The 15,830-nt window shown below is 53.5% G+C and overlaps 1 protein-coding gene across 2 annotated transcripts in view; it reads right to left on the reverse strand.

The window, feature by feature from the left end:
* Positions 1–656: 656 nt before the first annotated feature.
* LOC106730681 (dual specificity tyrosine-phosphorylation-regulated kinase 1A-like) overlaps positions 657–15,830 on the reverse strand; it is a 58,286-nt gene continuing 43,112 nt past the window's right edge. For both annotated transcript variants that reach the window (XR_004316730.1, XR_004316731.1), the window contains exons 8-16: positions 11,878–12,009; positions 11,195–11,353; positions 10,360–10,526; positions 9,917–10,199; positions 5,531–5,810; positions 4,272–4,418; positions 3,657–3,812; positions 1,422–1,601; positions 657–736 (exon numbers count right to left, since the gene is read on the reverse strand). The gene's annotated coding sequence lies outside the window, so the exon portion shown is untranslated. The remainder of the gene's footprint in view (positions 737–1,421; positions 1,602–3,656; positions 3,813–4,271; positions 4,419–5,530; positions 5,811–9,916; positions 10,200–10,359; positions 10,527–11,194; positions 11,354–11,877; positions 12,010–15,830) is intronic.

Raw genomic sequence — 15,830 nt, forward strand, 5'->3', positions numbered from 1 at the left:
TTCCCCTTGCAGACACAGCCCTGGACTGTGACCTGAACTGTGAAGTCAAGCAGGACAGGGGCTTTGTGGACAAGGCAGGGGATCTCTGGCTGGGCCCAGAAAAGGGGATGGGGCTTGGAGCTGCTCCAGGCTGGGTTAAGAGGGATGAGGCCCCTCAGGTGTCCCCCTGCCTCCCAGCTGATGCCGAGGTCGGGGGGGCCAAAGAGGAACCAGGCATGGCTGGGGGTCTTCCACTGGGAGAAAAATCATCAAGAATTTTCAAGCACACAGGTGCCCAAACCTTCCTTTGAATGGAAAAGTCCTTCTGGATTTTCAGTCTAGACTGGGGGTCAGCAAATATTTCTCCAAGAGCAAGCTAGTGACTGTTTGAGGCTTTGGAGCCATGCTGTCTCCGCTGCAGGTACTTGGTTCTGCCACTGTGGGATGAGAGAGCTGCAGGCAACACAGAAACAAAGGGATGTGACAGTGTCCCAATAAAACTTCACTTAGAAAAACAGGCAGTGGCTGAGCAGTAGTATGTCAAGCCCCTAAACTTGGTGAAAAGGGAAATCTACCAAGGATGAAACTAAGAGCTTTGGGCTGGACTGTGGTGGCACTTAATGCACTGGGAGCTCAGAGAAGAAGGGTCAAGATGGGCTTGTGAGCAAGAAGGACTTACTTATGTCCACTTGAGCTGGGCTCCAGAGCGATGCCAGAAGGACAACATTCCAGGTGCGGGGACGGCAGGGGCCAACACCTGGAGGGAGGAATGGATCTTACAGTCAGGAAGCTGCCTAGGGAAAGAGGATGCTGGCTGGAGACATAACACGGACATCCATGAAAGACAGCCATGTAGTTAGACTTGACGGTGTGGGCACTAGGGAGCCATTTCCATTTCTTGAGCAGGAGTGGACCTGTCCTCAGAGGGTGGGGTGAAGATGAAGAGATGGGGTTTGGAGGCTGGCCAGGGGGACACGGGCGACGGAGGTGCTGGTCTGTTCTGGGACCCCACCACCAGCTCTGCTTTGCCATTGGCAGCAGCAGTGGGTCTGGGGGCCTGGTGGGTAAAGCCATCCTGATGGTGAGCTGTGACAGGCACAATCTAAACTGTGATGACCAGGACAACTATGTCCACCATGTGCACTGCCTGCAAGGTGAGGGGGCAATGGGGCAGCTCATGTCCCTGGTTTCCAGGGTCACTGCTCAGCTATTCTGCAGGGATTCTGACCCACGCAAGCGGCTCTGAAGGCAGAGCTCGGGGCCAGAGTTTCAGCTCCTGATACCGTGATGTTCCTTCAAACCGGCCTCAGGCTGGCAGCTGGCCCTCCCCCACACCCCCAGTGCCAGCGGGCACACACACCACGCAGAGCTCTGGACATGAGCAGACTCCCCTTTCTCACCCACTAGGGGAGTGGAGATGCCGACACGACTTAAGCACCTACCGTGAGCCGGGCCCTTTCCCAGAATTCTCTAATCCCCAAGCCGGAGGGCAGCATTTCCCCACTTCAGAGACGAGGATGCTGAGGCCCCTGGAAGCACTCAGCTAGTCTGCAACAGATCCAAGCTTTCCTATTCCAACACCAAATCCGGCCTTCTCCCCGGGTGCTCTAAGTTCCTTGGCCCTAAGGATGACAGGGATCAAGGAGGGTGGTCAGAGGGTTCCCCAGTTCCCCTCCCCCCACTTTTGGTCAAGAAGCAGGTTATCGCCTGAGGCCCACAGCACTGCTGCGGCTTGAAACGGGGGGCCAATAACTGCAGGATTTAGGGGCTCCCGGGACTGAGGAGTGTGTGGCCCCTACAAGATCCTGAACCTTCTGGCTGAGATGAGGACATCAGAGCCAGAGAGCAAAGGGACCCACGCCAGACGGGAATGTCCATGTAGAGGGCTGGGGGTCAAAGGGCTTTGATGCATCTGCCTGGAGCTGTTTTCTCACCACCCGCATCTTCAGCCTCACCTTTGGCACATTTTGGGTGCCTGCTGCGGGCCAGGCACCGTGCCAGGCGTCCCACATGGTTCTGTCTTTCATCCTCATAGCCTGTAATCAGTCCTAGGGAACTGTTATCATCCCCAATCTACAGCTGAGGAAACTGAGGCCCAGCGAGAACAGTAGCTCTTCCAGGGATGTCCTCACCTGGCGGATTCTGAATCCCAGCCCAGGCTGCCTGACTCCTGAGCTCTGCACTAACTCCCTCTACTAACAGGAACTGGGAGTTCTTGGGCAGTTCCTATGGGATCTGTCTTTTACGTGGATTGTTTCAAAGCTGCACGACCACCCTCTGAGGTAGGGACCTGTGTGGTCCCCAGTTTGCAGGTGAGGAAACTGAGGCAGCTCAGAAAGGTGAAGGGCCTTGGCCAAGGTCACAGAACCCACATCTCCTGAGCTCAAGTTGAGGCTTATCTGAATCGCAGCTTGAAGAGAGAATCCCTAAAGCCTGCCCCGTCCAAACCCCTCATCTTATGGCTGGTGAAATGGAGCCCCAAAGGGGAGCGGAGGCTCGCCCAGGCCCCACAGTGGTCGTCGGCAGCAATGGGACGCAGGTCTCCATGGAGTCCCTCACACAGAGTTCCCATTTTACAGATGGGCCAATTGAGGCATGGAAAAATAAATGGCACAGAGAAGGCTAAAGGAAGAGCCAGGGTGGTAAACCCAACTTTAGCACAGAGATTCCTGAGGTCTCCTCCCCTCCCTGCCAGATCCCCCAAGACCTGTTCGGGGGCAGGGCTCCTGGCTTCAGCCAGCTTGACCCTGGGCCCGTCTCTCTATAAGTTCAGATTTTCTGCCATTCCAGCCCTGAGCCCCTGCCCCTGGCCTGTGCGGTGCTCTACCTCACCTGTGTTGGGAAGCTGGGGGTCTCAGCCAAGGGCGGTGTGAAATTGGTGCAGGGTTAAATATAGACCAAAGGAACAAATAGAGAACCAGGACCTAGACCCAGGCTCATGTGATTATCAGGTGACAATGAACTTGAAGCCCCACCTAACACCATACTCAAAAATAAATTTCTCTAGTGGTTCCCAGTGGGGGGAGGGAGGGAGGCAATGTAGGGGGAGGAGGTTAAGACGTACAAACTATTAGGTATAACATAAGCTTCAAGGATGTACAAAGAACTCTGTCTTGGCAATAGTTTGAGCATAAACTCACATGGCCCGGTCTCTGTGGCAAGCGCTGAGCACTGTGTTTTCAACGTGTGTTGCTGCTTTAAATGTGTACCTGTGTTCTACCAAGGAGCAGTGAAGGGGACCATGCCTCAGCCTGGGGTGCTGTCACAGTGACTCTTGGCCCAGAGCAGCGGGACCAGATGGAGGTGCCTCCCAGGTCTCCACCCCACCGTGGGATTCTAAGCCCTGAGCCTGAGCCCCAGTCAGCATCCCTGACAAGGCAGGAGGCAGAATGTTGAATGCAGTGCTGTGTAAAATGCTTTAGACATAAACCAAGTTGAGAGCAAAGGCCCCTTGCTGACTCCATCGAAAGAGGGGCTCAGACCCTCTCCTAGCCCATCAGATAAGGTGTGGGACTCCAAGCACCACAGGTCCCCAACCTGGGCTCTCAGATGAAGTGCCGGCTTCTGAAAGCTGGCCACAGAAATCAGAAAATCAGAGGGCCACAAAGACCCAGGCCTCCCCAGTCCTGGCCCCACTTGTTTTCGGTTTCTCCAGCTACTGCCTCCACAAGCCTTACTTTTGGCCTGGACATAGAACACAGGATTGGTCCACAACCCATTGCCAGAGAGAGAGGTGGCCTGGATCCGGGCCGTGTAGCTCCCCTGGTGAGCCGGCTCAGCTTGGCCCCTGCACACTTCCTGTGCTCCTGTCTGGACACACATCCCCGCTGATCCTGGGGAAATAAAACACATGTGTCAGTTTCCCACAAACATGTGAGGACCAGGCAACTTCCCACCTAACAGTGACCCCGATTTGCAGTAAAGGGGGAAAAGCCAAGCCTTACACCGTGGCAGCCCTCTAACTCAGCACACCCAAGTTAACCAAACGTCATTTTTTTAATCAAAAAGAGTTCCAGAAAGACTAAATCATTAAGCCGAATGTAATACAGACTGAAAAATCATTTTCTGCAACACAGGAGTGCCTTGAGGGCGAGAATAAGCCAGCTCCTGGCACACTCAGAATCCCTCAAGGAGCGAGGAACAGGTAGAAGGCTCTAATTCTCACGGACTTGCCTCCTTACTTTATTGTTTAAGGTCCTAAGCTGGCCAGGAGGTGCTCCGTGTCACAGCCTAACTTCTGCTGTCACCTGTGACGGAAACGCACCTGGACACGGGCCACTGCCCCGTCTCACCTCGAGTGTGGTCCACGTTTTATCTCATAGATTAGAATCGCTCCACAGGGATTCCCAGGTTCTGGCCACTTTAAAAAGATGGAGCTCTCAGACCTTGGCTCCCAGGTCACCGGTCCAGGAACGTCATCTGCTTCCTCTGTGCAACAACTGAAACAAGTGATAAAGCTGGATTCTGGTCCCCAGGGAGGGACAAAGAAACCCCGGGCTAACCTAAGAGTACCCCCTACACGCAGCACGCAGGACTGCGGACAGCCGCCGCGTCAACGCCTCCTGACTGGCCGCGTGCCCAAAGCCAAGCAGCATCGAAACGGTGCTGAGAGAGCAGGAGCAGCCGCCCCCGGCTGCCAGGCCTGGACACGGGCCCTCGCACTCCGCTCCGCACACGGCAGATGTGATTCCTGTGCAGGCACGAAGGACCGTCCATGAGCCCGCCTGCAGGAAGCTGCTGGGAAGCTGGTCCATCAGCCACTCCTCCAGCTGCCAGTGAGGCTGGGGTGCTGGCTCCCTTGTTTTTGCTGCTTAAACCAGGATTCCAAGTGGTGAGCAGAAGTCTCTGCAAGTTCCAGCTGCAAAAGGCTCTGAGACATCAGCTGGGCTGCGTCTCCCCTGGGAGGGGAGGAGATGGAGGCCAGGGAGGCTGGCAACTCCACACAGGTGCTAGAGCCGTGCCCAGGAGGCCCCACTCCCAGGCTGCAGTCACTCTGTGCTCTGCATACCTGCCAACTCCACAGGGAAGCGGACGGGGCAGTTACCCATCCTTAAAGGTGGGTGGGTGGCTGGCTGAGCCACAGGCAGCTTCTAACTTACAAGGGGAAGGTGAAGACCAAACAAGGAGGACCAAAGGCTGCTCCAGGAGCTGACCTGGAGGATTGCTCTGATCATGCTAATCGAGACAGCTAACTGGGGACTCCGCTGCATCTCTGAGAACTCAGCAGGGACCCCGCAAACCCGCTGCGCACAAATGAGGGTAAGGGGCCGTGGGAATGTACGTGAACCAACCAGAAGGGAAAGAACTGACCCTGACTCGAGCTCCCTGCTCTTGGGTTCTCTGCGTGGAGAGAATGGGAGCGGGGAGAGGTGTCACCGTGAAAGAACGCTACCCCTCGGGCTGCTGGGCCACCAGGCTGCCTGCAGATGATCACCTGTTCTTTAATAAACATGACTGAGACTAAGGTGTCGGCCTCCATGTCTGTAACCCACAACCTTCTCCCCTTGACTGTAAGTGAGTTGGGAATGGTGCGAGCTGGATCACGCCATACCTGCAGGCACGGTTCTCTCAAAGACAAAGTTGGAGGCGCTGCAGCCCAGCTTCTCAGCCTCGTGGTTACAGCTGTGGGTATTGATGCGGTACGAAACGAAAGGCCAGAGGTTAGAGATTACAGTTCTCTCCTTGTCCACTCTGCTTTCGAAGAAACAGTACTCCGTCTCGAGCTCTTCTGGGTCTGCGGTGTTGTAGGTGTCCACCACCGCGGTGTTCCTGTTTCAGCTGGATATGGTGGTGCTGGCAGCCTGCATGGCTCCCTCTGCTTCCTTTTGGGTCTGCAAGGAAGAGAGAAACTTGGCTTATACGTGAGGGCCTCCCCCTCTTGTCTCTTCTATGACTTAGGTTAGAGTAAGAGAAAGAAAAGAAAAATCTTAACCTTGGAATAAAAGGAGCTATTCAGGTGCGTTGGATGAGAACCAACAAATAACACAGGGATTCCCTTCCTCGTTTTTTACTATGCTTTCTCTGCACTGCAAACCTCAGACTCGCCATGCACACTGCCTCCCGGCTGGCAGTGGTTTCTCAGTGGTTGCCGGAGGCAAACTAACGCCCCAGCCCCTGGCTCAGCAGCACCATGGCTGCTGCATCAGAATGTCAGCGCCATCTGCTGCACAGACCGATGGTGTGGGGTGCAGGCCCAGGGAGGTGGGCAGAGGGGGCTCATAGGCCTGTGGTGGTGGCTTTTCTGACCCCCTGCGACTGGGGAATAAAAGCAAGATGCCAGCAGCCAGCACTCACTTGGACCTCCAGGCCCCTCCTCCTCTGAGAGGGGTCTGTCTATGTTTGTCACAGCCCTGGAGGTCTTTTCCAGCCTGGCCCTGCCTCCCACTCCACGATGACCACCTGTGGCCTCCCCAAGGCCCTGCCCATGACAGGGGCAGCATCCCTGCCATGGGTCTCAGTAGGGCTTAGAAGGACAGGACAGAAAAGGGACTGCCTGGAATCACCAGGGCAAGAACATCTATACCCCAGATGCAGGTGAGGCGCCCAGGAAGCTGAGGCGTGGCTCTTCCAACGGCCGCTTCTGTGAGAGATGGCTCCCCCAGGAAACCTTAAAGCAGGCTCCTAGTGCTTACAGGGCCCAACAGAGACAGATCGTGAGGGTAATGAGCACCCAAAACTGGCCACGGGCCCCACTGTATCCGCCTTCCTGATGCTGGGGAAGGAAAGGCTGGAAAACGAGGCTGAGAGCTCCCCATCCTCACGCTCGACAAACCAGCCTACCTTCCTGGAAGGGGAGGGCACAGTTTGGAACCACACTTGTTGCTAGGAAGAACTTTTTTGACACCCACCAGAACAAATTTCCTGCCATCTCTTCAAAACCAACACAACACCCACTCGGGTCTACAAGTAGGAAGTTGCTTGGGTTTAACTCACTGCAAAATACTACTGGGTCAAAACCCCTCCCAGGGCCCAATCCCATTTACCTGGGATGACACCATGAGCTCACTCAGCAGTCTATTTACAAACACCACACTCCCAGAGGCTGCAGAGCCATTGACAGGGGCTGGGGAGGGAGGCCACACAGGACACCGCCAGGAAGGCAGGGGGCAGGCAGAATGCTGCATCCCCCATTCTCTGTAAGCAGCCTCGCCTCCCAACAGTGTGACTGACCAGTGGCAAACATCACCCCCAGCTTTCCCCACTCCCACCCTCCGGACAGCTTACTCCGAGCGGAAAACCTTTTTGACTCTTCAACATCTGTTGACATTTCAGTCACTTAAGCCAAACCACCTGACTTAAGATACAAAGGCAGCGATCAGCGACAGGTATTCCCCCAGATACGGACGCGGGAGAGCAGCTCATGAGCCCCAGCTGCTGGCCTGCTTCAGGACACACGGGACATGTGGGACAGTGCGTAACACACTAAACCTGACTTGACGGGCTTTAAGCTCCCAGACAAACTGTACTTAGAATGAACTGAAGGAAATAAAAATTGTCTTTGGACAATCTGGTTGTGAAACAGAAAACCTCCCTTTATGATTTTTTCAGTCATTCTGTTACCTGAACGCTCCTTCTACCTGAATTCTGTCGGAAACTGTGCGGACATCAGATGCAAGCCTCAGTAGGAGTCTTGAAAAACACACACATGAGGTTCTTATCAACTGCGGCACCTCACCATGGGCAAGCCACAGTATTACATCTGTCCTATGGGAAGAGACCAGGAAGTGGGACTAGATTTCAGAGAGAGGCCGCCAGGCCCGCAGGGTGGACACACGCACTGAGCACGGGAACCCGGCACAGAGGAAACCTATCCTGAAATCAACATGAACATGAGGCATTCATAGTACCTGTGTCACCCACAGCTCTGCCCTCGCACCACCGGATCTTGTGGTCCACATCTAATGAGAAAACAGGCACTGCCTTGTAACCATAAGCAGAAAGGCACAGGGCTTTTTAGCAAAACCTTTCCAGAGCCCGGACTCACAACCTGAACCTCGGGCAGGTCGGGGGGACAAGACAGCAACATAACCAGCCGCCTCTGATGCAGAATAAACGGACCGCTCCTGCCCAGCCTGCCTGGGACACTCAAAACACATCCTCTTCTGTGCCCACAGGAAGTAACACCGGCCGAGCCTCCACTGGCATGGGGAGATGGACGGTGCTGAGAACCGATGCCGGGAAGGGAAAGAGCCCTGGAGTGTGGGAAAGGAGGGCCAAGCCCCAGGTGGATCATTAATGAATTCAGATGGTGGACAAGCCCTTGAACCTGGGCTCTAGTTTTGAAACATCTCTGAGCTCTTTTCCAGCCCTCAAACTTTCTGACTCTCAGAACCACACGTGACATACAGATATCTGGACTAACACATGAGCCACAGCCCTACCATCCCTCAGTGAACAGATGTCACCGGCGGGCTGCGCGGGGCTGGAGGGTCCGCGGTTTTACCTGTGGGGGAGGAGGGCGTGGGCAGAAGGGGGCTGAGCGACAAGAGCTTCATTCTGCAGAGGAAATAGTGCCTCTGGTTCTAAAAGGTCTTCATTTCCTGTTTTAATGATTTTTCAAAGCAAGATGTCTATCTTTGACTATTAAACAAGTATCAGGAGGGTCACTTGACAGAAAAGAAAAAAGTCTCTTTCAAAACCATTCGTTGCTCCAACCTCGGCTAGCGTTTAAGGGCAGAGCAACTGCAGACTAAGCAGAAGCTCGGGGCCACCGGTGCCCCCCGGGTCGGGGGCTGGCAGATGAGGGATCCCTGGAAAGCAGGCAGGCAGCGGGCTGGCAGATGGGGTGCCGTGGGGGGTTGGGGACACGGGCTCATAGGGACAAGGCTGGTCTGAAATCCTGCTCCTCTGCCCAGATTTCAGGCATGAGGTTGTTTCAAAACTCTGCTCGATAATCTTTCAGGAAGAAAACGGAGCCAGCGGCCACCACTCCGTTTCCATCTCCTTCCCCAGACACCAATCACAAAGTCTCCCTGCTGAATGTCCCTCCACCTTTCTTTTTTTCCCACTAATTTTTGTTGCAGTAAAATAAAGTTTAAAAAAAAAAACTAACAAAATTTGGTCATTTTAACTTCTTTTAGGTGCATAATTCACTGTCACTGATTATTCGTAATGCTGTGCAACCATCACCACCATTTCCAAAATGTTTCATCCCTCCAAACAGAAGTCCTACACACAGTAAGGAATAACTCCCGTGTCCCCTCCCCTAGCCCCGGTAACCACTAACTCACTTCCTGTTGCTATGAACTTGCCTGTTCTAGTTTCATGTCCATGGAATCATACGATACCTGGCTGCTTCGACTCGGCATGTTCTCAAGTTTCATCCAGGCTTCAGAATCTCGTTCCTTTTCTTGGTTAAATAATATTCCGGTGCCCAGAAAGGCCACACTTGTTCACCCGCTCAGCTGCTGGAGGACACATGGGTTGCTCCCAGCTTTGGGCGGTCTGAATAATGCTGCCCTGCACATGGACCTCCCTCTGCAGCGGAGCAGACAGACGCTTGGGGCAGGGGCCGCTTGCTTTTAAAGGCTGTCTTTCATGGTGCTTCCCAAACCTGCTTGTCCAGGGTGCCCATGGCACCTGGCTATGCTTTGAAGTGGGGCTCCTTTCAAAACTGATTCTCATTTTTCTCACCCGGCTCCCTTCCTCCTCAGGCAGGCTGAGAGGCCACAGGAGGGGTGGGAAAGGCCTAAATCCTGGCTCCTCTGCTCACGGGTTTCTGCAAGTGTGGCCCAGTGGTTTCTGCTCTCTGAGCCCTTGGGCTCTCTGCACTGGGCTGAGGGTCAGCTGCACCTGTCACCTGTCACACAGCCAGCCTGCACCCCACCCCACCCCAGGGCAGGCTTCAGGCTCTGAGCCCCTTCCTTTGTGCAGAAATCCTACCCAGCCATGCCCACAGCCTCTATTTTGTCCCTCCTCCACGGCCACTGGGGCTCACCTTGAGGCTGCTGACCTACAAAGACCAGGGTGGTGAGACAGCACCAGACCCCGCCTGGAGTCATCCTCAGAGGGCAGGTACTGGGCATGAAGACGGCGTTGTGCAGGGAATTCTTGAAGATCTTGCAGCCCTCGGCCTCCTCTTTCTCGGCTTGCTTCTCAGCCTTGGTTTTGGGACAAGTGCAGCACAGCCCTTTCTCGCCACCACAGTTTGGTCTTGAGATTCTCCATCACCTCCTCGCCATTGATGATGCCATCGGCCTACTTCCTGATGGGGATTTTGTCTGCTTGGAAAAGAGGAGCCCAAGGAGAGCCAGGTTGCACAGGCTGGTGGGGAAAAGGAGGGGCTGTCTGCACTGGTAATCGCCACCGCTGCTGGGTCCCCGCCGAGGGCTGGCCTGCTCCCGGGGACAGGGACACGCGGAGCTGGGGCTGGGAGCTCACCTTTGGGGCAGCAGTTGTGCCGTGAAGGCAGCTGTCCTGAGGCAGGTGCCACCACTGCACGATGTAGGAACTCAGGCTGCTGCTGGGCAGAGAGGGCGGGTTCCACTTCACCATCAGCTGAGAGGAGGAGTTTGATGCTGAGAGAACATCCAGGGGAATGGAAGGACCTGGAAAGGGGAACACAGGGCATTTCAGAAAAGGGTCTTCCCGGCTGTCAGGTATGGGATGCAAACCCACGAGAAGCCAGAAGTTTGACCCAGACAGGAAAACAGCGGTGAACCCTGAAACACACAATGAACACTGAACTTTGTTTTGAGGTCTTATTAACCCCCCTTTACAATATCTGTTCTCACGTTACCTCTGTGGTAACGAACATCACTGAGCTGCAAAAGGAACAAGGTGGTGGGGGCTCGGCCAGGGGTGGAAAGGCAGGCTTAGACACTACAGTTAATTCAAACACCGGCTTTTCCTCATGTATGACAACTGCCATCCTCCAAAACACTTAACTCCAGCAGTTTTAGCAAAAGGTAAAACTGACCGACTTGGATTTCATCCGAGATTTAGGAGTTTAAAGTATTAAAGCCAACATTCCAGTCCCAAAGGGTCAGCTGTCTAGAAACTGTAATGTAAAATTTCACACCACAGCTCTCATTTCCCCATCGTCTCCAAGTAGCCTATGTTAACTGACTGCGCAAATTCGATTGTAAGCAGCTCCCTCAGTCTTTGAAGGGCCCACATCCTGTCACTGGCAGCTGAAATTAGTGGACAGAGAGGGTCAGAGGATGAGCACGGTTCCCTCGGAGCAGGACAGACCTGGAAGCACACGTGCCGTTACCTAAGGCGCTCAGCTGCGCACAGGCCGCCAGAGATGCCGCCAGGCAGGGGACGGTGCTTCTGTTCGAGGCAAGGTTGAGCTGGAAGTCCGACAGACATGTCACCAAGTCCACCGATGGACAGGAGAGGATGCAGAGATTGGAAAGGAGGTCTTTAGGGCCTGAAGAAGGAGCATTATGCTGTACACCAAAAACTGACACAACATTGTAAACCAACTACACTTCAATAAAAATATACATATACAAAAAAAAAGAAAAAGAAAAAGAAAAAGCACAATAAACGTCCCCCCGGTGGAGCAGGCGAAGGCTCCCTGACAAGGAGTCTCGCTCAGCCCAACCAACAAGGGGTGGACCCGTAGTCAGAGAGGGGTCCAGGGGCCTGTCACTGTCAAGGTCACATAGGTACGTTCTGTACACTGACATTTTACCTGAAAGTCAAACGGGTTAAGGAAGGCAACCAGCAAGAGCAGGGGAACACTGGGCGGGGAGGGGGGCTGACACCCTGGCCGCTGGACAGCGGAGGTGGCTCACTGCGGCTCGGACCCTCGCCGTGGTGGGGCCCTGGGCAGCGCTGGCTCCCCACACAACAGGAGAAGGCGGCCCGCGAGGCACTCGGTGAAAATGACGTGTGTCCACCCTGCGGGGTCAGCAAGCCCTGGCGGCTGGAGGCCGGGCCCCTCCTTACCCGTGGCCGGTGTGATGGGGTAGACGGTGAAGCGCCAGCCCCACCCGTTCACAGACCCATCGCTGATGAACGTCCACTTCAGCTCGTCCCCTGGGATGCGCAGCTCGCTGGACCAGTTGGACCACTCCTAGCCTGGGAGAGCGAACAACACTGGTGTGGGGTTCGCCCACCATCAGATCAACATCGACTTCTTTAGACCCAGAGTCATTTGCGCCCTGTCTGGAGCACAGCTGGCTCCTCCAGCCCACTCCTCCCATGCGTTCACACTGTGCCCTCAACACACCCTGCGCCAAAAAGTGGGGAAGCAGGGAGCAGGCAGGCAACGCCCCAAGGGAGATACTCACATGCACCCATGATGCTGTGTGAGGGGCCTGCAGAGCCAGCCTCTGCCCACAGCCAGGTCAGGGGCCACGGGGAGGCTTCCTGGGGAAGGTCTGACATGACAGTGGTTCCCATGCAATGGATGAGAAAGCCCCAGCCTTTCCCAAAGAGGGTGCAAGTATGCAAAGGCCTGGGCACAGGGGCAGCTCAGCATGGAAGAGCCACCTTCAGGAGGATGGCGCAGCCCAGCCAGAGCCTGGGGAGCAGACAGACAGGGCTGCAGTGCGCCACCCCAAACAGGCTTCTACTTAGAAGGGCCACCAGGCACATCTCCCAACATGACTAAAACCACATTGACATTTGTCGAAATGCCGGAAAGAAAGCCATGCTCATCTGTGACCACATCCTTCATCCAAAGTAATGTCTTGTGAGGAAAATTTCACTGGGACGCAGCCAGGCCGATCATTTATATTCAGGCTGCGGCTGCCTCTGCTACAAAGGCAGAGGGGCGCAGTTATGCCAGGAAACATTAACAGACACTTGCTCCAGATGAAGGATAAAAATAGTCTGAAGAGATCGCACGCACATACAAATACCTGCACTGATGATTCTAAAAAGCCCCGTGAGAGAGCATTTAACAAGACCCGGTACAGAGGGACTCAACCCCTGCTCAGCCGCGGGGAGCCTGTCAGCAGAGCAGGGAGAGGCCCGCAGGTGACCGCTCCCGTCTACCCCAGCGCTCTGTCCTCCCCACGCACAGAGGGCACACTCCGTGTGGAGCCCATGCCCTCACAGCATCAATTAAAAAACAAATCCCCTTAAGAAGCTCTGTAGCACGAGCCTGGCCCTCCCACACTCTTTCCAGCACCATCTCCACTGTCTGGGTAAGGCCGGCCTCCTGGACGGCCTGTGCCCCCAACAAGGACCTGCTCTCACACCGGTCACCCAGGAGTCCCACCCATCAGTGGTGAGTGAGGTACTAACATCCGTTGGATAATGATCTTACTGAAAGTACTGGCAGATAAAATCTGCTGTATTTTGTGGGTAATCACGTATTGTCCCTTCCTGAAATCTCACGTGAGAATGAAGTGGTAACACTCTGTTCAGTAATGGTCACTCTTCTGTTCTACAAAGGCACCTCAACCTCCCCTCCCACCTGACCGCATGGAGACGATCCGGTTGACGCCATCCATGACTGTGAGAGGGTCGTGGCGCCGCTCTGTTGAGCCCTGCAGGCCAGACTCCACCCTGAGGCCTTCTGCGCCAGGAAGACAAATGAACAGGAAGCACAAAGTGACTGCTCCCAACCAGCACACCACAGGCAAGGCCCAAAGTCGTGACATACCGCACAGAAGCAGTGAGACTAAAACGCTGCCTGACAGCTAATGCAGAGTAGAAAGTCAGGAAGAACGAACCTCAAAAAATAAGAACTGAAGATTGACTCCGGCTCCCCCCAGCCCTGCCTCCCACAGAAGAGCCCCCGTGATGAGCACACCGGAAGACACTTGCACTGGGCCAGCTGGTCTGGGGGCCTCACTTCTGGGCAAGTTCTCATGCGGCAGCCCCAGCTGCAAGACCAAGTTCTATATCCTGCCCCCTCCATCTAAAGAGCTACGTGAGATCACACCCCTCAAGCATTTAGCATTAGGTCGAGTCTTCTGAGGGACAAGTTAGGCTACAAAAGCATCAATGAAGGGCCAGATCTGAGTTATGGTGGAGGGAAGAAGTTGGCAAATCCTCTCCCCACAAAACTATAAAACCATTCAGAATTGTAAGACACAGTGATTCCAGGGCTTGTCAAATCAATTAAGGGCAAACAACAAACTGAGAAACATTGCTGCACTCGGGCAGGGACAGGGGAGCCTGTGGTGTTCCCGCCTGGGGCTGGTCTCCACGAGCTGGAGCACAGCCCGGCCAGGACGGGCCCTGCCTCCAGGGGCGCTCGCTGGTGCAGAGCAGGGGCAGAGATCCTGGGAGTCAGAGGGCACCAAGGGCAACAGAGAACATGAAGGAGAGCCTGCCTCACTGCTGGCCTGAGGAGTAGTGGGACTAGGCGAGTTCAGACCTGAGAACTAGCCAGGGATCTGACAGGAAGATCCTGGAAGTCAGGGAGCAGAGAAGGGCTCACTGAGGACATCATGGCGGCCCGGGTGACCTGGGGCACATGAACTCAGGAAAGCGGGAAGTCGGGTACACACACAGGAAAACTGCTAGAATACTGACTTCCACGCACTCCCTGCCCCACCCACACAGAGATCCATCCACAGAAGGGAAAACTCAGCAGGCTTGGGCGCTATGCCAAGCAGATATGGAGCAAATCCTAGAGGTCACGCTAAAAAACAAAAATGAAAATAGCAAAGTGAAGCCATGACATTGGTAGCTATGGGACATCGGTAGGGAGATTTCAAAGAGTCATTCCAGGCATGTTACAAAACAGTCAAAGAATTGTAGCAACATTTACAAATTAAAAAAAAAATAAAGGTCAGAGTCCACATGACACAACACAATCTAAAATGTCCAGTTTTCAATAAAAAATTGTGAGCTACACAAAAACACTGGGAAGTGTGAGCCGTACGCAGGAAGACAATCAGCGAACAGAAACTAACCCTGAGGGGCCAGGTGCTGGGTCTAGCGGACAACAACCTAACAGCAGCTGTGATAAATGCGTTCCAAGGGTTTGAGGAAACCAGAGAAAACATGATAGCCAAGGAAAATATGGTAACAATGATTTAATGAAAAGAAACACAAAAAGGAAGTTTTGAGGGTGGAAAGTACAATGACCAAAATGAACAATTCACCAGCTGGACAAAACAGCAGCTCTGAAATGGCAGAAAAAAAGAACCATACAACTTGAAGACTATACAACTTCTATTATTCTCTATCTGGAGAACAGGAGAAAAAAGACTGAGTAAAAATAAACAAAGTCTCAAATACCTGGGAGACAACATTAAATATACAAACATACGCATAATGGGAATTCTGCACCTCCCCCACAAAAAAAAAAGAGGGAAGAGAAAAAAGGGGCAGAAAAAGTACCTGAACAGATACAGGCCCAAACCCCAAATTGGATGAAAAACATTAATCGACAGCTCCAAGAACTAACAAACCCCAAGTAGGATAAACACAGAGATCCACACCCCAGACACATTAGACTGAAGCTGTTGAAAACCAAAGACAAGGGGAAAATCATGAAAGCCACAAGAGGGAAAAAGACACAAAATGCGATTATGACATCTCCTGAGAAACAATGAATGCAGGAAACCAGTGGGGGTGACAAATTTAAAGTGATAAGAGGAAAAAAGTTCTATCAACTAAGAATACTATATCCAGCAAAACTATCCTTCAAAAATGAAGGCAAAAGAAAAACACCCCCAAATACACGCATACTAAGAGATGTAAATCCAACCACGTCTACACTTACATTAAGTGTGAATGGCCTAGGCATCTCAACCAGAAGACAAACTCTAGCAGTTGGATTAAAGAAAGCAAGATCTAACTAAAAGGTGCATAACAAGAGACAAACTTTAGACTCAAAGACATAAAAGGTTGGGAGTAAAAGGATGGAAAAAGATCTACCAGGAAAACAGGAACCATTAAGAGAGCTGGAGTGGCTACACTAACATTACACAAAC

This window comes from Camelus ferus, chromosome 32, assembly GCF_009834535.1.
Source record: "Camelus ferus isolate YT-003-E chromosome 32, BCGSAC_Cfer_1.0, whole genome shotgun sequence".
NCBI lineage: Eukaryota > Metazoa > Chordata > Mammalia > Artiodactyla > Camelidae > Camelus > Camelus ferus.